This window comes from Pseudorasbora parva, chromosome 7, assembly GCF_024679245.1.
Source record: "Pseudorasbora parva isolate DD20220531a chromosome 7, ASM2467924v1, whole genome shotgun sequence".
NCBI lineage: Eukaryota > Metazoa > Chordata > Actinopteri > Cypriniformes > Gobionidae > Pseudorasbora > Pseudorasbora parva.
This window is the reverse complement of record NC_090178.1, coordinates 20,909,832-20,931,404: the sequence shown is the minus strand read 5'-3', so window position 1 is coordinate 20,931,404 and position 21,573 is coordinate 20,909,832. Positions and strand designations below refer to the sequence as shown.

Sequence of the window (21,573 nt, the reverse complement as noted above, 5' to 3'; positions counted from 1 at the left end):
TGAGATTAGGCTTTTTGTGCGTGCCTGCTGGATGTGCACAGAAAAATATGTAAAATAACCTGGCTTTTATTGCTTCGAGGCAAAGTAATGATGATGATATGCTGAAGCCCACACGCATGTTGACGTGATTGGCTAAATGGAAGTTTGTGACATCAGAAACCACGTTTTGGGTTCACCGCAGATTTAAGGAGAACATACTCTGCAATGGTGTTGACTTTTGACTATGCCCATGGTTTTTCTTAAAGCACACTGAAAACACCACATAGACACATTAACAACATTAAAACTTGATTATCACCATAGGGGGTCTTTTGCCAAACCTAATAATATATACATAAAGCACACAAAAAAAATAAAGTTACATGCACACAGCATCTCACTCTAGAATTAAGAGCATGTAACCACAGGAGCATGTAACCTGTGTGCATGTAACCAATAGGGGAGGGGAGGGGAGGGGAGGGGAGGGGAGGAGAGGAGAGGAGAGGAGAGGAGAGGAGAGGAGAGGAGAGGAGAGGAGAGGAGAGGAGAGGAGAGGAGAGGAGAGGAGAGGAGAGGAGAGGAGAGGAGAGGAGAGGAGAGGAGAGGAGAGGAGAGGAGAGGAGAGGAGAGGAGAGGAGAGGAGAGGAAGTTAATAAAGTTATTATATAAAGTTAATAAAGGTCTTCTGAAGTGAGGTGGCACAATTGTGTAAAAACAATATCAATACATTTAAAGCATATTGACGAACACAGAAGTGCAGAGGATAGAGCAGAGCAAAACAAAACACCGGTCATGAAATAGAAGTCTAAAACGAGAATATTTAAAGAAAAATGACAGAGAATTTTAATATAAAAGAAGAGGAGATTGAGTTTGTTGCCCAGCTCTATGCACAAGAGGCATCAAAGCAATGCTCCTGAACATCGCGTCAGGGGTTACTCGTTTATCGCAAGTCAACTTGTGTAACGCTGACTGCCGGAAGCTAGTTATTTTAGTCTATAAAGTTTTAAAAATTGATATCTTTCTTACGCAAATGCATTGCTTCGCTTCACAAGGCCTTTTATTAACCCCCCAGAGCCGTGTGGAGGACGTTATATGATGGATAGATGCACTTTAATGGACTTAAAAAACGACCCATCAAGTCAATGCCATTATAAAGCTTTGAAGAGCCAGGACATTTTTAATATAACTCAGATATATTATATTAGTCTAAAAGAAGAATGTCATATACAAATGACACATTTTTCATTTTGGGCTAATTTTAATTTTTTGGTGAACCTCCAAGGTAAATATCCTTTTAATATTTATTACAATAGAAAATTATTTTAAATTGTAATAATATATCACAATATTACAGTATTTTCATCAACTAAATGCAGCCTTGGTGAGCATAAGACTTTTTTCAAAAACATTAAAAATATTTCTAACCTATCCCAAAGTTTTGAACTGTAGTGTATCAGCAGCATCCAGTTTTTTTTAGTACAAACACCACATTTTAATTTGTTTGTCATGTGCACTAAGATGCCAATTCTATAATAAAAAAGTTTACTTTTACACTTTCTGACTCAAACGACTCAAATGTAGACAATAAACAAACAACAGAAGTGCAGCAATCCAATCTAGCCTTTTTAAAAGCTCTGTTACATTGGTAAAACACTTCGTAAAGACTTGCAAAGCAGAACACAACAAAATGAGAAGAAAAAAAGAAGAAATAAAAGTGCTGCCTGCTGCCCTCAAGATGGACTGTAAGAGTGTGTATGTAGCATTTGAATAATATAAACATTGGCTGTAATCCCCAGAAGAAAACATGTAGTGGTTAAGATTCACAAAATCCTCGCTCAAGGCAGATCATGGAAAAGATGCGTAAACATTCACGTTTCAGCATGTGTGGGATAAGAAGAGAGAGAGACAGCATTAAAAAAAAAATTAATCAATCATTAATCCACCTCATGAAAGTAAAGCATTAACACAAGGTAATATTTAATACAACTCAACAAACAACGCATCCCATGGCCATATCTGATTGGCCGACCTTGTTGTTCCAAGAGCACAATTGCTTTCAGAGCTTCATCTGTGAGAAGTGTGCATTCACATGAGTAAACACTCATAGACACACACGCACATTAAGTGTGTCACATTGGAAGGAGAAAGAGGGGATTTTTTTTCTCCCTCTCCCTCCTCCCTCTCTGGCATATTTCCCGGCTCTCCATACTGCTGCCTGCATCTCCTGTGATGAGAAGTGGCCAGCCAGCAATCTTCCATTAAATCGTAGCGGAGATCGGCCATACTGAGCCTCGAGAGCGAAAGAGACAATGTGTGCAGATGGCCCTAGACAAGAACCACAGCTGTACTGCCATAGAACTGTAGTGCCCCATGAGAGAAAGAGACAGCAGCAAGTAAGATAGCAGAACAACGAGAAATGCAGCTGCAAGCAGCGATTACTAAGGCCATGCACCAAAGGATCACTGTCTATACTGAATTGGACTCAGATTTAAGCTAAATTAAAGTTAGAATCATAAATAAAAGCCCCAAGCAACGTCAGGCCGTTTTTGAGGGTCGGCCGACTTCGTTTTTTGGTGTGTTCCGTACCGCTGGCTCTAGTCGGACGATAGTCTCACGTAACCAGACCTTCAGACTGAAGGCAGAAAGACTGGACTCTTTCGCAGCTTTCATTGGTCAAGGACTGGCCAAGACGATGTTTGACTGGCATGTAATGCAAACACATGCATTACACATGCAACAGTTCACTTTGTTCCGTGTCATGTTTAAAGGGGGGGTGAAATGCTGTTTCATGCATACTGATCTTTTTACACTGTTAAAGACTTGGAATCCCATACTAAACATGGACAAAGTTTCAAAAGTTAAGGTGGACGTTTGATGGGAGTATTTCTTTGTCAAAAATACTACTTCCGGTTAGTCATAAGTTTTGGCAAGTTTTTTGCGATCATGCGTCCCCTTGACGTTAATGGGGGCGGAATTTCCTTGTATGGGCCTTACGGACAATTCTACCGGAAGAGCGTGAGAGAGAGAGAGGGAGAGAGCGAAAGTAACAGGCTACGCCCATCAAAGCGCTGGCTTGTAGGCTGTGCTGCACACACAGGTGATGTGCACAATTACAATGTCACCAAAAAAGTGCGTTTTTGGTTGCCAGACCAAGACAGTCCTGCACAGATTCCCCAAAAACCCCGTCTTAAGGCAACAGTGGATGTAATTTGCTTTTCCGGATCAGCAACTGAGTTGCGCGAATGTTTATATCTGTTCGCTGCATTTCGGTGCCGACTGTTTCATAAACAAGGACCAGCTCGACGCCGGATTTTCCCGATCGCCTAATGCTGAAGGATGGAGCAGTCCCAACGATAAAGGTCCCAACGTTAGAACCGCAGGCGGTGAGTGAGACTGCTTCAAATGTCTGTGTCTTTGCCTATGCTCATCAAGTAGCCCAAACATGATCACGTATAGTTAATTGATCAATGGAGCATGCGATGTGTAGTGCGTGTACATTTGTTTAGCTGGCCACTATATGTGTAACTTTATGTTTGTGTATTGTAAAAGCACTCCAAACAACAATACACAAAGAGTGGGGAAATATGTTGAACTAAATAAGCGCGCTTCTTCATTCAAATGCGCTACTATTCCGTGTCTTTCTATGTAAACACTAACTTAGCCTGCCGTGCAAAACCAGTCCGCTTAATAACGTTACATTGTCTACACAAACCACGCGTAAACACACACACACACATGTGCACAACTGCACTTCCCACATGTACACCTTCAAAGACAAAAATATGACGATATAATTCAAGTATAAATATGTAAATAACACAAGTCGCTAAGCATATTTTATAGTTAGTGTATAACTTGTACCACATAGAGACGTCCTGCTCTAGTCGTTTTTGCTGGTGCTCCTGTTCAACTGCAGCCTCTGGGTCTGATTCCGGATCATAGATGTATGGCTGTATCTGATTAAAAGCTATATTTTTATTTTGAATAAAGTTTTTTTCCCGCTGTTGACACAGCTTTACGACGCACTCGACTCAACACAATAGCAGCAGCGTGCACACGTCATTATTTAGCTCCGCTCACACGACACGCCCCCACCCGCTCTGGTTTTTTCGGAAAGAGTCGGAACAGCGCATCTTTCTTATATAATTATAAAAAAAATAAAGACTTTTCGGAGATATGCAGGATGCAATGCTACTCTATAGGTACTCAAGATTGACATGACACTGACTGAAACTGAGTGTTTCACCCCCCCTTTAAGGATGTGAAAATGTAAAGTCAATGTCCCTGCAATAACAGACCGACCAGTCAGACAGATCAGAAAAACAGATCTATAAATGATTCATTCAAGAATGTTGTGGAGCAACAATGGAGCCTCAAACTTCACATACTTCTAAAAATACAGCATTTAGTTGATCCCTCATCGGCTTAAGCGCAGTTCTTCTTCAACGAGGGGGTTTAGCGCCACGGCATTTGTTTCCAGACGGACCGTTAAAGGTCCCGTTCTTCGTGATTCCATCTTTCAAACTTTGGTTAGTGTGTAATGTTGCTGTTAGAGCATAAACAATACCTGTAAAATTATAAAGCTCAAAGTTCAATGCCAAGCTAGATATTTTATTTAACAGAAGTTCCCTTTCAAAGCCTACAGCGAACGGCCGGTTTGGACTACAGCAGGAAGTGCAGGGATGAAATGACGTCACTAGAACCGTTTGTTGACTAACCCTCCGCCCACAAGAACACGCAAAAAAGGGGCCGTGGTCTTGTTGCTCTCCCACGTGGAGAAGAGCGCACATTCAGCGCTTGCATCTCCCCGTTATGGTAAGAGGCGTGACCTTTCCGGGCAAAGTGCGCTAAGCTGCTGTCCAATCACAACACGGGAAGCGCTGGCCCAATTTTATTGTGGATGTAAATTGTCGTAGCGTTAGTTTTGATTCTGTTCATTGACCGCATGTCAAATTTGTTTAAACGATAGTTCACTTTGAAATTAAATTTTGATATTTTTTAGCTTACCTCATGGGCATCTGAGATGTAGGAGTATTTGTTTCCCCAGTAGTTTCAATTTTGAACATTTTAGGTCAAACCGTTCTTGTCTCTGCTTCACATAATGCAGGTCTATGGTCACCACCTCAAAGAGCATACACAGAGAAGTCTTACACAGTATTTATATCGTTTTTACCTCTTGTACACCACTACGTCCGACTGATCCGAGGGCACGCGTGCGTTTTTCCTGTGGTGTACAAGAGATTAAAAACGATATAAATACTGTTCGTTTTCTCACACAAACCGCTCGTTTCGTGTCTTAGGCTATCAGTGTGTATCAGTTGTTTAATTTGGACTTCTCTGTGTATGCTCTTTGAGGTGGTGACCAGACAAGAACGGTTTGACCTAAAATGATCAAAATGTACACTACTGGGGAAACAAATACTCCTACATCTCGGATGCCCATGAGGTAAGCTAAAACATATCAAAATTTAATTTCAAAGTGAACTATCCCTTTAACATGTTATCAGCAAATAATTCTGAAGATATTGGGTACAACGGGGCTAAAGGCACACTTTGATGGAACAACAGATTGTGTGGAAATAAATCTTAAAAGTGGTTTCTTTTGGTTAAAAATTGTGATATGATGTGGCAAGATAGGCAAGCATGGAGCAAAAAGCTAAATATTAATGTCTTAGCTAAAGTAATATGTTTTAATACTTGAGTAATACAAAGGTTGCACTATTTTCTGTTTTTTGATCAATTAAATCAGTGTTGTAGTCGAAACCAGCTCATTCGAGTCCAAGTCGAATCAGAGTTGAGAGTGGGTCGAGTCCGAGTACAGAGAGGGTCGATTCAGAGTCGAGTCCGAGTTCAGAGAGGGTCGATTCAGTGTCGAGTCCGAGTACAGAGAGGGTCGATTCAGAGTCGAGTCCGAGTTCAGAGAGGGTCGATTCAGTGTCGAGTCCGAGTTCAGAGAGGGTCGAGTCCGAGTCGAGTCCGAGTTCAGAGAGGGTCGATTCCGAGTTCAGAGAGGGTCGATTCCGAGTTCAGAGAGGGTCGATTCCGAGTTCAGAGAGGATCGATTCCGAGTTCAGAGAGGATCGATTCCGAGTTCACAGAGGATCGATTCCGAGTTCAGAGAGGGTCGATACCGAGTTCAGAGAGGGTCGAGTCCGAGTCGAGTCCGAGTTCAGAGAGGGTCGATTCCGAGTTCAGAGAGGGTCGATTCCGAGTTCAGAGAGGATTGATTCCGAGTTCAGAGAGGATCGATTCCGAGTTCAGAGAGGATCGATTCCGAGTTCAGAGAGGGTCGATTCCGAGTTCAGAGAAGGTCGATTCCGAGTTCAGAGAGGGTCGATACCGAGTTCAGAGAGGGTCGATACCGAGTTCAGAGAGGGTCGATTCCGAGTCGAGTCCGAGTTCAGAGAGGATCGATTCCGAGTTCAGAGAGGGTCGATTCCGAGTTCAGAGAGGGTCGATTCCGAGTCGAGTCCGAGTTCAGAGAGGGTCGATTCCGAGTCGATTCCGAGTTCAGAGAGGGTCGATTCCGAGTTCAGAGAGGGTCGATTCCGAGTCGAGTTCAGAGAGGGTCGATTCCGAGTCGAGTCCGAGTTCAGAGAGGGTCGAGTCCGAATTGAGAGAGGGTCGAGTCCGAATTGAGAGAGGGTCGAGTCCGAATTGAGAGAGGGTCGAGTCCGAATTGAGAGAGGGTCGAGTCCGAGTTCAAAGAGGGTCGAGTCCGAGTTCAAAGAGGGTCGAGTCCGAGTTCAAAGAGGGTCGAGTCCGAGTTCAGAGAGAAGGTCGAGTCCGAGTTCAGAGAGAAGGTCGAGTCTGAGTTGAGAGAAGGTCGAGTCTGAGTTGAGAGAGGGTCGAGTCCGAGTTGAGTCCGAGTTCAGAGTGGGTCGAGTCCAAGTAGAGACCGAGACCAGAGAGAGCCGGTGAAATCATAGATATATTTACATAGATACCTAATTTGACCGATCCACGCAGGCACTAATGAGGAATCTATATATTATTTATATATATATATATATATATATATATATATATATATATATATATATATATATATATATTAGGGGTGTCCCCGACTAAGGATTTACACATTCGAATCAGAATTTTCGAATCTCTATGGTCGACCGATAGTTGAATCATCTATGTGTGTGTAAACCATAGACCGGAAAAAAATAAACGGTATAAATGGGTTGGGAACATAGACTGTAAACAAATATGGACGTAGGGTTGGGAAGGGCAGGACACTAGTCAGCAGGAGGCTAAGACTATTTTTATTTTACTTAACACACGGCACACAGCCACCACTTTTAATAAAGTGATCAAAACTGGGCTACACTACACATTCGTAAATTAACCGTTCTCTCATAACATTTAAAAGCCACGATCGAAACACAGAACTTCACACAAATATATAAAAGAACATTTTGATAAATAAACCTAAAAAAAAATACCTGCCTAGAGAGGAAAAGAACACTGAGTGTGTTTATATGCACGTTCTTAAGCCGATTGTGCCTAAAGGGGGTCACACACCGGAATGAAGCTCAGCGCCGTGTCTCAGGTGTCTCACACCAGGCAGACGTGAACATTATATACGCGCAAGCTCAATTTTGAATCGACTTCTGACAGAAGAGCTGCACGATGAGTGTATCTTGTAGTACAGGGTAAAATCAGTACATTCACGATTTAAGGGAAATATACATTAATCGCCGCCGACAGGCGTAGAATGCCGCCGTCGGTGTATGTGTTTGAATTTTAAAGGCACGTCCGGTGCGAAGTTTTATATCTTTATGTTTGAAGCCTGAAATGTGGCAAAAGGTCGCAAAGTTCAAGGGGGCCGAATTTCGCAAGGCACTGTATATATATATATATATATATATATATATATATATATATATATATATATATATATATATATATATATATATATATATATATATATATATATATATATATATATATATATATATATATATATATATATATATATATATATATATATATATATATATATATATATATATATATATATACACACACACACACACGATTGCGCCAGGATTTTCACCTTGTTCGACGGAAATAAGCCAAAGGGCACGAGCCAAAGGGTTTAATATGGATTCGTATGTCTGTGCATTTTAGAATTGTGCCGTACGAAGACATTTAGATTTAGACCTTAGACATTTTTGGTGGAGATGCTCATTTTATTATTAATTAAACAAGGTTTGGATTTCTCTGTGACACTTTTGTCCTACTTTGTAAACAGTAAATATGTTAAAAATAACAGTTGAGACAAATATTGTATCAGCAATGTTACTTTCTGGAAACCGCGATCACTACATGATGCCAGGTGGACACAACGTAAAATAGAAGCGGGAGCATGAGCATGGGCATAAAAAGTCACTTGCAGACTTCTACAAAGAACAAACTACTAAGAATTAGCCTTCAAAATGCTGAGATTTTATGCATATAGGCTACAGAAATTATTAGTTCTTAATCTTTGTGCTTTCGCTCCACATGTCGATGAAAATTGGACGTTGTTCCCTTTGCTTCGGTAATTGATGTACCGCAGATTTTACACATCGCAGAATTTTTTTTTTTTTTTAGAGTCTTACTACATATGAACTCTTTGTGGCTCTTATATGCAAACTGAATAACAGATGATGTAGCAGAAATTTCCCTACATAGTTAAGAGCTAGAGGCTTGCTCCACATGACATCCTTCCTGACCCGAGTCCTGCTACCTTTGCGTTAGTCATGTGCAGTTGCTTGCTCTTAACCACACATCATTGGAAGCATCAAACATCAGTTTAAAGAAATATTAACAGAGTAATAATCATGAATATTTTGAATGGGACTCGAGTGGACTCGGAAATAAATTTGAGTCCTAATATGTTTGAGTACGAGTTAATCCAGAGTCCAAATGCACGTCCATGACGAGACTGAGACCATTAAAATATGGTCTTAATCACTGAATTAAATTATTTATTTTTGTTCAATAATATACAGTCATTAAATGTTAATTTTCAAAATACAGAAATAAAGCTATTAAAAAAAATTAAGATTCTGAAAGCATTGAAGGAGATCCCATAGTAATTTAATATAGCTTTAGAGAAGTAATAATAAATTGCCAATTATATTTTATATGATATGATTAAGATATTTTTTTCATTATAAATATAGTGATTATCTCTAACAAGTGGCCACCCAACTTATATTTATCATCTGAATCTTACCATCTTGTGTCAACAAATTAAGAAGTCAGCCAGCTATTTATTTTCATGTTAATCATTGTGCCTTTAGCCCCAATTACCTTACTGGAAAACATTAAAAAGGCCTTTGTTTCAGAATATATAGTCGTCAATAATTTTATAGATTCTCATTTGCTACATAAATCTATATTTTAAAAAACATTAAATATCAGATCAAATTAGCGTACAATCAACTTTGTGTTGCTGAGTGCTGAGGTCAATTTTTGTGCCACTATTTGTTTGAAAGAAATAAAATCAAATGCACCTTTTACTCCTTGTACCCTATAATCAATCATTTTTGTTCGACATGGCCTTTAGATTTTTTGAGCAAAAAATAAAGACTGAAAGGAGTAGCGAAAAAATGTTTTCAATAAATTCGCTAGCCAACAAGTAACATGGCTGTCCATGACAAGTGAGGTTATTGGACTCATCATGTAATCTTATATTTTTTCGACCACAGAGTGGCACCGTCCTCACCAGAGTGCTAAGGAATTTTTGTTTCTAGACCCAAAAAGGTTTTTATATGAGACCCCAAAGTTGTTCTGATGACTATTCAGTCCCACCCCAATCAATATGCCAGATTTTTCAACTTTTCTCCAAACAGTTCTAGGAGCCACTATAGAGCCCCAGTCAGAATATTAATAAATACAACAGGGCCTTCATACTTGCAGTGCTTGCCCCCATCTACAGTCAGGGAGAAAGAGAGAAAGAATTGGCAAAAAATCAGATCAAAAGGCTGAAGTAAGAAAGAGAAACCAGGAGTGAAATGAGAGATGCAGGGGTGTACGTTTCAGCACTTGGCTCCAATGCTTGCTGTTTCAGCTGTGCTGGAGTGATGGCCAACCCTTGCTCTCACGCCACTGTAACCCCGTTAGCCCGTCCGTTTTCCAACATAGACAACATTAGGTTATGTGCTTGTGCTGTCCGGTCATGCTAACAACAACACAACACTGTGTTGCATATTTTACTTCAATGATTTTTTTCAAAGGATTCTGCAGCCCATTCAGGTTAAAATCAGTGTTTACCAAGTGGTGCAAAATACAGACCATTATTATGCTTAAGAAAAATGCCAGCACAAGTTTTGTGTTACGAGTCTGAGTTAAAGGGATACTGCACATTTAGTGCACCTTGCATCATTTCAAACCTGTATGACATTCATTCTTCATAATAATATCCATGTAGGAGAAAAGTCTCAGTGTTCAAAATTTCTTCTTCTGTGTTTTGCAGAACCAAAAGTCAAAGTTTTGGAATTAAATGAGAGGGGAGTAAATGATAATGTTTGGTCAGTTGGTTAGTTCACCTAAAAATGAAAATTCTATCATTAATTACTCACCCTCATGTCGTTCCCAACCCAACCAGTGTTATGAAGCGACACGAGTTTGCACAAAAGAATAATTTACCACTTTTTTTAACAAAGTATTCATCTCCAAAGCAGGTTCACAAGAGCACCACGACTCATGGGTTGTGTTGACGCAAGAACAGACATTGCTGCATGCAAGAACAGACATTGCTGCGTGCAAGAACAGACATTGCTGCGTGAACGAACGCACATTGGAGATGAGTATTTTGTAAATAAAGTGGCAAATTATATTTCTTGCACAAACAACGCATTTGCGACACTTCATAAAACTGAAGTATTTACTACCTTTCTGGGGCTTGAAAGTGGTAGTTGCGTAGAATGGAGGGACAGAAAGCGTTTTTACAAAGTTGAATGAAAGTCTTTCGGGTTTGGAACGTTGTGAGAGTGATTAATGACAGAATTTCCATTTTTGGGTGAACTAAGCCCTTTTAACTCAAGTATCCTGAACAACCCTGAACGTGAAGCAGAGCTAAATCTCTGTATTAGTCGTAGGACTGTATATCGTTAGTAAGCCAGTTACTGACAGGAGGAATAGAAAACGAGTTCCTGTTATCTCTGTCTTTATATGAACAAGGGACTGAAATCATTAGGATCTTATTCTATCCCCTCCTACATCACGTTGCAGAATCAGGTACAATGTTGCAGTAAATGACTTTGTGTTTGTTCCCAAGGGAAATATCTGCGTCGGGTACGCATAGGTTACACCAGACGAGACCTGACAAGATGACAGTGCTCTGCTTTGTTCTGGAAGGAAACCGCACACAGAGTCAGACGTTGACAGAGAGCTGATGGGTAAAGATATTTTGAAAAGCATTACTGTCTTAGAGTAAATAGGGTCCAAAACAACACTGGATCCCACTGACTTTCACTGCATGGATAAAAAAACTATATCTTCTTTTGAGCTCTACAGAAAAGAGAAAGTTGCACAGATTTGGAACGTCGTGAGGGCGAGTAAACGATGACAGATTTTTGATTCTTGTCTGAACTATCCCTTCAAAAACAGCAATTTATTCAATAAACAAAACAAATGTTAATCGAGCCTCATCCATGAGATAAATACTACGTATGTGAATATCAAAACAGCATTTCATTTATGTAGGTCATGGCTGTGGTAACCTCTATACATGTCGGTTTTATGCAATTGGATATTACATCCGCTAACACTTACATTGAGAAGGAATTACAGAGAGAAAAAAAGTAAAGTCGATAAAACCAACGACTAAACACCACCGTCATAAAACCAAAATATCCACAGACGCACTCAGGAAGGAACAGACATTCACCATATTTAGAAGCAAAAATCTAACATAATGCTTTGCGTAGATTAATCCCAAACTAAAAATAAATAGAATTAGATTTTTCAGGTTCTCCTTTTGTTTTCCTTTTAACCGCACACACAGAATGAGGTCAACACACATCGTTTTAGCTCAGGGGGAATTTGAAGGAATTCAGTACTACTGATGATGACATATTTTGAGCTCAACCGAACAAGCCTGATTCACGATATGGAAATCAGCATCGTTGGGAACTACGTGTAAAAATGTCCAAGCATGACAGATGTCTGAGCTGCCTGCATTCATTAATCAAGGATTCAAGTGTTAACCAGCATAAAGGCAGCAATTTCATCATTTACCTCATAATGCATTCGGTGTCTTACATAATAAAATGATTAAAAGATGTTCACATTAGCAATTATTCATGTCTTACTACAAAAATGAAAAATGGTTCCGTGGGGTGGTTATGAATACTGCGAATGCGCACAATTGCCTCTGATGCAGTGAAACGGAAACAGAAAATATGAGGTGGAAATCACTATGATATGCACATAGGCATTAAAGAGATGCTCAAAGGTTAAACCTTCAGGCATCGAGAGCATGAATGGCGGTTTGTCTTTTTAACCCATGTGTTTTTGTGAGTGCATGAGTGGTGGTCTTTATAAGGGATACAGCTGCTCTCTCCTCAGTAAGATGACACCAGTACTTTCAGCATTGAGGTAACCACACTGTTCTCTAGACCTTGTTTGGACAGCAAAAACTAGTCCAGAAACCTTCTGCCTTCCAAGCCAATCTAGCAAATTCATGCAGCCTGAAGGAAACTTGCACAGGGTCTGTAACATGTCTGTCAGAACTCTCATTAATAACCATTATTACATTTAGTACTCGACCGATATATCAGCATCAGCAGATACGCGTTTCAGATTTTTTAGACTTTTATTTGACAGCGTGCCAGACTTTTATTTTGACAGGTGACGCTGAAAACGCCAGTGCCTGAGAACAGACGTGCCTGATCACACAGCGCTCACATTGTTCTCTGTCTTTGTTAGTTTACGCCCTTTGTTAAATAGTCATATCTAATACATTATAAGACCTGTTAAACGAAGAAAGTAAATGGTTTGCGAAAAAGTATATCAGCAAGGCAACGGAACGGCAAGCAATAGGCTATAATATTCTCATTTACCGTTAACGTTCAGCTAATATGCCTCTATATCATTGAACCAAATCTCTGAATATCCAATAAACACTCAATTTTTACAATCCTTTAAGATGTAATCGAATCCAGCTGAAAGATCTTCTGAAGTGCGCATTTGTAGCTTGCATTAATGTGCATTACTGTCGCTTCACAGAAGAGCCTCAGCTTCACTGGAGACACAACAAACTTTAAATCCTTGATTCAGTATGTTCGGTGCTATATTCAGTTGACCATGTGTCATATTAATGTAGTTTACACTGTGCAGTATGTACAATTAGTGCTACCATGTCTGTATTTGAAACAAATATGATTACCAGTGCGCACAAACTTCTTAATATAAGCATGTTTATTTTAAATATATTTTAATTTATTTTCATATTTCTAATTTATTAAATATGCATTTAAATAAATATAAATTATATATATCAGCTTTAAATCGGCCCTGCTATCTAAGATAAAAATGTATCGATTGACCAATAACTAGGCCCTACATTAAATAATTTTATCGCGATATATCACAATACAAAGCTGCAACAATATGTATCATAGTGACAATCTGTATTGTGTATAGCTCACCCAAAATGAAAAATTACTGTGAAAAAAACTTCAAGTTTACAGAGTTTTAGTGTCAGTACTACATTAAACTACAAAAAATAATGTATAATAATGCATTGGGAGAATATTTGTGTTTATTAAATCAAGTTGTGTTGCACCCATAGACTGTTGCACCACTTAATTTTAAACACAAATTAACTACGCAGAAAGACACACAAAATTAAAGGGCTGATCAGGATGAACCGACAACAGACTATAAAAAATTCTTATTAGTGCAATCCACCCTTAAAGTGCCTTAATATACTATGCCAGTGATATTAAAAGATTAAATTCAGTTTACACCTTTTTGATGATGCATACTACCGGTATATACAGATGAGTAGATGAGCCAAGAATACGAACGCAATGTGGTTTCTTATAGGCTAATGGTTTTCGAAGGGAAAAACACTTAACGAGAAACCTGGTTTTGTATAAATATTCTGTGTTAATTTGCTTGCCTGTACAAACAAAGTATGCAACATCATTAAGGTATATATTGAATTTAGTCTTTTAACATCACATTCTTACTACATTCAAACTTACTACAAACCTGGTAAAAATGACTGTAGGGCAATGGAGGAAAACATTGTTTTGCCCTCCAAGTGGGCGTTCCTATAATGATGTGTAATGTTACATGAAAACTATGAATTACAGGTTCAGTATCGTAATTTGTATCAAATTGTTACACCCCTAATGCTTACATCATTTTTGTTTTAATGAAATGTCATACAACTTTTATTTACAGATGCACTGATATCAAAATCAAATATTAATCAAAATTATCATGGCAGAAAATTATTTTCATGTCATGGTTGATAATCAAGAAATTATCAATTTAAATCAAATAATTAATTAAAACGTAAATATATTATTTTAAATCACAATGTTATAATGTACAGTATGGAACAGATATTCGTTCTGAGATTTGTTGACAATTTTCGTTTTAATATTTTTATTTTATCTTTTTAATAAATACTTGACACGCGAACTACTACTGATCTTTTAACCATAATGGAATACAGCTATTATAAGTTATAAGTTAATACTTATAATATTTATTATAGAAAAGCAAACGGGGCTCTCAAGTCTAAGATACCAATTCACAGTTTAAAAAAAGCTAAATATGCCTTCTAGCATTTCAAAAGCTCATTTTAAAAACATGCAACTCTGATTGCTTGTCAACACCCCTACACCTCTGCCAATCTGATGTCATCTGCAGCGGAAAAGGGTTGCCCTCATCTTCAGTGGTCTCTTTTCACACTGCTCATTACCTTAATTGATGTTTAACCCCTAGATCAGCTGATGACGGCTCAATTAAGAGCTTGCTGGAGGAGAGATTAACACAGGGAAAGAGAGCTGTGCTCTCTCAAAGGAACTTCAGCCCTTCACCGTGCCCTACTCCACCAGCCACACAGTCAGTAAGGACACTGAGGCCATTTTGAATCAGAAAGGGCAGGGAAGGGCTCCCCCTCCCCATAATACTTAATTCAATCAGCGCCGCTTTGACCTTAAAGTGGATTTGTTTCCAATAAGATGTTGGCCAATATCAGATGCCACTGATCAAGATCTAAATATTTGTTATAACCTTCTGTTATCATTTACATGTCATTTCAAACCTGTATGAAATTCATAAGAACAAAGTTTTTTTTTTTTTTCACACTATGAAATTCTATGCGGTTTAATGTTGTTTTTCATCCTATTGACTTTCACTATATGGACAAAAACATTCAAAGATAATTCTTTAAAATACCTTAGTTTATGTTCCACAGAAGAAAGAACAATTGGAACGACGTGAGAGGGAGTAAATGACACAATTTCAAATTTTGAATTAACTACATACATTTATCTAGTATTTGGCAAAATATCTGCTGGATATCTGGCTAAAGTCTGCAGCAAGCATGTAGACACTAAAGGCCAGAGACATTGTTCGAGTGGAAAAACTGATTAAAACGTGGCCATAGGATACTGGGTTTAATCAGAAGAATATTTCACAAATCAGACAATGAGAACAAAGTGAAGACCTGCTTTATAGGCAGCAAAGGGCCTGACACATGAGAGAGAGCGCGCCTGTAATAAAACACACATCAAATACAAAACAGACAGATAGGCATCTAAAAACTGTGACAGTATAGTCATAAATTTGTTTACGTGGGAAACTAGATAAGAGACTCTGGATGAATAGTCATTATTTTGACCTCATGTTGATGAAAACATTACTATGATCAGGATGAAGACATAACAATATACTTGTGTTCTGTCATGATTTGCATCATCCAGCCTTGCTTAACTTGGCTTCATGTTCCATCACAAAAAACAAAAAAAAAATCTGAAATACATCCGCTTTTAATCATTTCCATGCATCATGCTTCCCATTATCAAGCAGCGCTTTTTCATAAAACGTACATGATTGTTTGCAGGAGGCTTGTTATTTTCTGAAAACTTTTTTAAGCATTTCAAAACATCAGTGGTATAATTTTTTATCTCTGACTGTTATTGGTACCCCAGGTGGGAGGACATAACAGCACTGAGTCTCTGGAGGTAGAGCTGCCACCCTGCTGGGAATCACGACAGCACAGTACCTGTCTGCATGACCTAGACATTCAGCTCATTATGAGATTCAGCCTATAATAATGAGAGCTGGAATTCTGAAGCCACCAATGAAAGCTTTGTACTCACAGCCAAGCATCTAGCACAAACGCACTTTACACTTACAACGCAACCTGTGGACACTTCAAACTAACGCAGTTTCATGAGAGTCTGAAGTCACACTTTTACAGCTTTAAAAAGACATTTCTTTCCTGAATGTCTTAAGACAGGCAGGAGGTTTAATACTGGGCGCTGGAGACATCAAGAGGCCAGAAATGGGTGCTAGGATGTCATTAATTTTACCTAATTTGATAGTCATTATCATAAAGAATATTTAATTGATGATTTCTAGCAGGGACACAATATATATATATATATATATATATATATATATATATATATATATATATATATATATATATATATATATATATATATATATAGAGCACTGTTTCTTTGCAAAAATGGAGTCCTATTTGGATGTCCTTGCTATCAAAAGTTTGACTTTAGGGCCAGCAAATGTTCACAAAGAAAGTTTTTAAGAGTGAAAAATACACCAAAAACACATGTCATTGCATGAGAGAGAGAGAGAGAGAGGAGAGAGAGAGAGAGAGAGAGAGAGAGAGAGAGAGAGAGAGAGAGAGAGAGAGAGAGAGAGGAGAGAGATAGAGAGAGAGAGAGAGAGAGAGAGAGAGAGAGAGAGAGAGAGAGAGAGAGAGAGAGAGAGAGAGAGAGAGAGAGAGAGAGAGAGAGAGAGGGTGGTGCCGCAGAACTGCGTAGGTTAAACCAAACTTTTGTTTAGAGTCCGTGAGCAGGATCAACCAAACTTGATAAGTGACTTCAGTGCTGGAAAAAAAATCGGTCAACTCCAACAAACATGCCCCCCGAAAAATATCTCGTATCATTTAAAACCATATAAAAGTTAACGTTCCACCATATATCACATGCTATCTTGTAGCGCACTAAACGTTACTCAGTGAGCTGAAATGTGTGCGACTGCATCCAATCATGTTGACATTTCAGACAGCAACTAAATCTGACAGCTTGTCAGAAGCACCACAACAACGAACACCGTTCATATTAGCCCAGTAAGCCACGGTTTTCTAATAAATTCCCAAACACCAAGGTAAATATTTAAGATATTTAATGCAATTGTGGTTGATTATATCTTATTCCCTTGCCACCAATTGGTTTTTAAACGCATTGTCTGAACCAACGTAACGTTACCTCACTAGCTTCGATTTCAGACGCGACTTTCCTCCCTTTGATGCAATAAAAAAAACCAAACAACCAGTGTATAATAACGCGAACGAGCCTGATTTTGGTATTTTTTAAATTAAATTCAGAAAGGTGAGGGTAATAATTCGGGACTGTAAGAGCTTCAGCTAGACTGGACGAACGACTTACCCGGAGCAGCTACAAGATCCACATCTGTGCGATAAACACCAGGTTTCTTACGGCCCGATACGTAAAGAAGAGTAATATGGATCAAACCAGGAAAGAATATAAAAAACACCGACCAAATGTCAATAATAATATGTGAAATCCTTAACTCCTGTTCAGGGTTATTATTTAGCCCGTACAGTCAAAAACCTCCATGTACAAAGTGTCCTATCCACCATGACTGGTAATGCATTATGATGGACAGATAACGTGGCCAATCAGAGATGAGCTTTGCGTATTTTGTCCAATCGGGTTAAAGTATTGGCACTGCTGTGTGGAAGAAGAATTGTGGGCGGGGCTAATGTGCAATAGGAAGAGATCATGCTGACGCGGTTTATGTATTCATCCGCCTCCCCATCTTAAGGAAAAGATCCTTTAAAATTCCCCTGTGTTTACGTTTGAGAACTAAAATGTATTAATTGCTTTTATATGTGACAGTATTTTATATTTTAAATATTCTTAATATATAAATACCCTGAAAATAAACTTCAATCATGATTTGCATTGTGCGCTATAATAAAACCCGTTTTATTATTTATAATATGAGATGTACACGGTTCAGTAGGTTACGTCAGCAAGTATCCTAAATTATTTTTTCAAAGCACATAAGTGAATCATTCATAAGAAGAAATGCATTCGTGCATTTCTAACCCGCTTAACCACAAGGAAACATTGACTGTGTAAAGAGACTATTGGACAAAATATTAAATCGTTTTTTGACCAGGCTGATTTAGTGGCTCCACGAAAAAAGTGAGATCAAGTGAATCCAATAAAAACGTGGAAAGCCCTATTTATCGTGGATGAATATAGTGTTTACAGAGGGAATGGTGGTGATGCAGGCAGAAAATGAAAATGTCAGTGCTGTAAGTTTGAAGGCAGTTGAAACGGATACAATTTAACTGATCCATCTGGTAATTACCGCTACGGGTTTTGAAACAACACAAGAACAAAAACCAAACCCGAAATCTTATTTAAAGGATTAAATAATGAGAATGCACTTGCGACATATACTCGGATCAGAGCCGCGTGCGTCACTGCGATGGAGGAATACTTAAAGTGACAGGACCCGAAAACAAAACACCTTCAGTCTGCTTTTTTTTATATGAAATGCGATGCATGCTACCAGGATATTCTCGAAGCGATAATCACATAAAGCAGCAAGCAATATGATAATTGTTTTTATAAAATGTGTTCATTTCATCATCTTTGTTTATTTTTTAGTTTGTTCAGTTTTAAGGTTTAAATCTCAAAGATGAATAATGTCCAAGCAGAATTAAGTCAACAGCAGATATTTTATGTTTCATGAAGTCAAATAGCAACTATTTCATGTTTCATGAAGTCACTCGAATGAGTTTGAATAATTAAAAACAATGTCAGTTGCTTTTAACTAAGAAATAACATTAATGCAGCCCATTGCATATAGGCCTACCTGTGGAGGAGAGATTACTCTGTTTTATTCCTTATGTAAGGAGCTTATGCACTGGGGTTTTGTGGAAGAGCATTTATACAAACAGATGGACACCCTGTTGCCCTCTCTCAGATCACTTGCTTCCTACACTCAGCCTGCGCACTGAACAGAATGCCATTCAGCCACGAAACCTTCACTGCAGGCAAAAACAATCATGAAAGTGGGGCTGCAATGACTCAGACAAGCCCTCTGATCTGGGATCAGTTATTGACTGACCACAGTGGGCAGTTATAAACAAGTAAAACATGTCAGATTACATCTTATTCATCTTTGAATCTGCTATGGTGTGCATAGCAAAATGTTTAACATCCACAACTTCAATCCAAATAATGTTAAACTTTAGACGAGGTTTAATCTTTTAGGCATATGCAGGTGATGCGTCTTTGTTTATTAGTACCTTGCATGCCCAAACACATTTCAAAACAGCTGCTTTCAGAATTGAGGAGGGCTGAAAATGCCACTTAGATGTATTCTCTTTTGGCTTGTCTTCTGATTTCCTTTCTAGCAGATGCACGTGCAGATGCACACAGTTGTTTATGTGCCTTCTTTCTCTCTGCCTCATTCTCTCTTTTTCTCTTTTCCTTTATTTCTGAATGTATTAATCCAGATGAAAGGTGTGTGGGTGAAAATGTTCCTCTCTGCAGTGACCCGCTGATCTGCTGCACTTGGCTTCCGTAGCATCCTGTCTGCTGCCTAGCAACTCTATGTATCTATGGCAACAAAGCCAACAAACCCTCCTGCCTCCATCAAACGTACCCCCACAATGAGCTGCAATAAGTATGGCAATCAGGCAAGAGTAAGTGTGGAGCTTAGCAAAGAGACTCAAATAATAATAATCATTTTTAACTGTCTAGACACCTCATACTGTCAAATCGCCACTGTGAAGAAGACCTTATATATGTAATGCAATGCAATGCAACTACCCAATATTTTAAGTAAATACCAATAGTTGAGTCTGCTCTTTCATGCATTGTATTAATATGACTATCAACACATTGTGTTGCTCTAGACTTTACAGAAGATTGTAAATATTGTCAGCGTATGCCATTGTCTATATAAAAACAATCAATTTACGGTATAATCTGATTCTGTATTTGCTTTTATAATCACGGCATATATCACGGTATACAATGTGGGGTAGTAGAGAGGTTTGTACTCCATCCAAAGTTTACCCCTGCAAACGCGAATGGAGCGTGGTTAGTTGCTGGTGACGTTGCGCCCTCTAGTGGCCACCCGGACGAAACCAGTGAAAGAGCCTGGAATATTTTTCCAAAAGCATCGTAAGCTTAACGTGTTAGTTCGCCTAATTTTTTTTTGTAAAATTGTCATAATTTACTCACCCTCGTATCGTTCCAACCCGTAAGAGTTGGAACGATTATTATGTTTATTTTGGAACACAAATGAAGGCAAATTAATTTTGAATTAAATCTGAAAGATTTCTGTCCCTCAATTGTTATAGTTCAACCCAAAATGAAAATTGTCATCAATTACTCTCATTTTTTTCTTTTGAACACTGTAGCTACTCATAATGTAATAACTGCACATAATGTAAAAACTGCATACTGTAAAAAGTATTACATTTATTATCATTATTATTATAAAATGTTCAGAATGTAATAATTTTCTCAATGTAATACAATCTTGTGAACTCATAATGTAATACATTTTACATTAAGAAAAGTATTACATTATAAAGTCCCCACAACATGTCTTATTTTAATGGCTTTTAAAACATACTGGTTGGCACCCCTCATCAGATCCACTGCTCTCCCTTATCCCAGCTCATCTTTGACGGCCAGGTCATCACTTTCTCCTCCTCAGTCACAAACCTATAGGGGTAGAGTTTGGCCCCGTTTACCTTCAATGACCATATATTAAACACATCTGCAAAACCTCCTCCCACCACCTTGGTAAAATCTCCAAACTCCGTCCCTTTCTAACCTTTCCAGATGCAGAGAAACTTGTCCATGCCTTTGTCTCCACCAGGCTGGACTTATTGCAACGGACTCTTCAGTGGGATTTCTGGCAGAAATATCCAGTTGCTTCACTACATCCAGAACAGCATTGCCAGAGTCCGTAAATATGATCACATAACTCCCATTCTACACTCAATGCACTGGTTCTCCGTTTCATCCCAAATCGACTACAAAATCCTCCTGCTCACACATAAATGCATCACCGGACATGCACCACCATATCTAGCACTTTGAGATTTTGTTTAATATAAAGTGCATTATAAATAAAATGTATTATTATTATTATTATTATTATTATTATTATTATTATTATTATTATATCTACACTGTACAATTTTTTTGTTGTTTTTTGTTGGTTTAACTTTAAGTAACCTGGTTGCCTTAAAATATTGAGTTTATTGAAATAATATTTGGCTTATTGAAATAATTATTTCCTCCACATGCCTCAGATCTTCAG

At 38.4% G+C, this 21,573-nt stretch overlaps 1 protein-coding gene and 1 long non-coding RNA gene across 13 annotated transcripts in view; one reads left to right on the top strand and one right to left on the bottom strand.

The window, feature by feature from the left end:
• mef2d (myocyte enhancer factor 2d) overlaps window positions 1–17,873 on the bottom strand; it is a 72,311-nt gene extending 54,438 nt beyond the window's left edge. For 6 of the 12 annotated variants that reach the window (XM_067448527.1, XM_067448524.1, XM_067448532.1 and 3 more), the window contains exon 1: window positions 17,637–17,873. The gene's annotated coding sequence lies outside the window, so the exon portion shown is untranslated. The remainder of the gene's footprint in view (window positions 1–17,636) is intronic. The other 6 variants (XM_067448528.1, XM_067448526.1, XM_067448536.1 and 3 more) reach the window with 4 other exon arrangements.
• A 629-nt stretch (window positions 17,874–18,502) lies between these two features.
• LOC137083688 (uncharacterized) lies at window positions 18,503–21,276 on the top strand. The gene is made up of 3 exons (XR_010906574.1): window positions 18,503–18,583; window positions 19,748–19,936; window positions 21,090–21,276. It is a non-coding gene; the product is annotated as an uncharacterized lncRNA (long non-coding RNA).
• The last annotated feature ends 297 nt before the right edge of the window (window positions 21,277–21,573 follow it).